Raw genomic sequence first — 1,595 nt, 5'->3', positions numbered from 1 at the left:
CCCATACATAATATGGTATAGGGTATGATGTACCTGCTCTTAATCTTGATCACTTTTCATTTTAAAGTGCTATTCACTTAAATGTTCCATGAACTGTTAAAATTATATAGTTGTTGCACACACTGTGTGTGTGAGTGTGTGTGTGAGAGAGGGCGGGGGGGGGGGGGGAGATAGGTTGGGCCGGTATCTCTTTAGAGCCTGTGAAGTTTTGGTTAGCTGTAGTTGGCGTTTGGAAATCTGGATGAATGCTTATAGATATTGGGGATTGTTTCTGTCTTGTGAGAAGTTTCAATTCATTACCATAAACCTTCACTGGTTTAAAGCATTTTAAATAGCACCAAACTTAACTTGTAAATAAACTTGAAAGCAGAAAAGGTGCCAGTTGATTTGAATTCAGCAGATTTTTAAGGTAGAAAATTGAATGGTTTAGCTTGAAATTAAACTCATATTTAAACAAGTTTACAGATTTTTTAATGACATACATGTTAGTGGAGTGATAACTTAGTGATTGCTTTGATGTTTGTTTCAGAAATGTATACTTGTTTTTTAGTAATGAGAATCATTTTGATAATATTAAAACTAGTAATTTGATACTAATTATAAAGTGTATTAAACAAATATCTTGGTAGTTAATTCATTAAAGTCAGTTTAGATAGGAATAGCAAGTGCTTCCCTAAGTTTTCATTCACTTTTGAATGCTTTGCCAATACAACCAGTTCTTCCTAAAAATGGTTAACATGTTGTATAGAATGTTGATGTAGAATTAACTGATCACTGGAGATGTCTTCTTTTTCTTTTTTGTTTTTATTTATTTATTTATTTATTTTTGCGAATTCTGCCTGGCTTTAAAATGCATTTTCATAATACTTAGATAATTTGACCGAAAATGACCCTACTTTTTGTTTGATCAGTCAGTTGAATTGAGAAATTTTTTTTTAAATGATGGCTTTAAAAAAGCAAATGCCAGGGCTTTAGTTTCTTGAATGATACCCTAAAGAAACTCTTAATGTATTTGCAAATATATATATATTTTCTTATGCATGCTCGATGCATTTTCGTCCTGAGAAAAGTGTTCTCTACAGAAACTACCCGTGTGTTAAAAGAAGATTGGCTTAAAATGGCTACTGTGATGGGAACAGTGTCTTAGGGAGATGCAGCTTGGACTGGAGGTAAATTGAATACTTTACAAACTGGTTTAGAGTTTTGCTTTATTGACATTGTATGTAAAGGGCATTGGATTGTTGTTATTTTGTATTCTTTATGGTTTTCTTAATTTAAAACAATAAATGTACAGTGATGACTTACCAGAGTGCTTTTTTGTCTTTTTGTGTCTTTGATATGTATACTGAGTTAAAATTTTTCTCCTTTATTTCTGTCATTAAAAATTTACTGTGAAAAAAATACTGGTGGTGGTTTTGCCTTTTTAATTCTAATGATAAGTTGTTTAAACTTTTAAAAGAGCAGATAGCCCATTGCATAGCTTTTTTTTTTTTTCCCGAGACAGGGTTTCTCTGTGGTTTTGGAGCCTGTCCTGGAACTAGCTCTTGTAGACCAGGCTGGTCTCTAACTCACAGAGATCCGTCTGCCTCCCATTG

The sequence above is a fragment of the Microtus pennsylvanicus genome, chromosome 7 (assembly GCF_037038515.1).
Source record: "Microtus pennsylvanicus isolate mMicPen1 chromosome 7, mMicPen1.hap1, whole genome shotgun sequence".
Taxonomy (NCBI): Eukaryota; Metazoa; Chordata; class Mammalia; order Rodentia; family Cricetidae; genus Microtus; species Microtus pennsylvanicus.
This window is presented reverse-complemented; position numbering follows the sequence as displayed.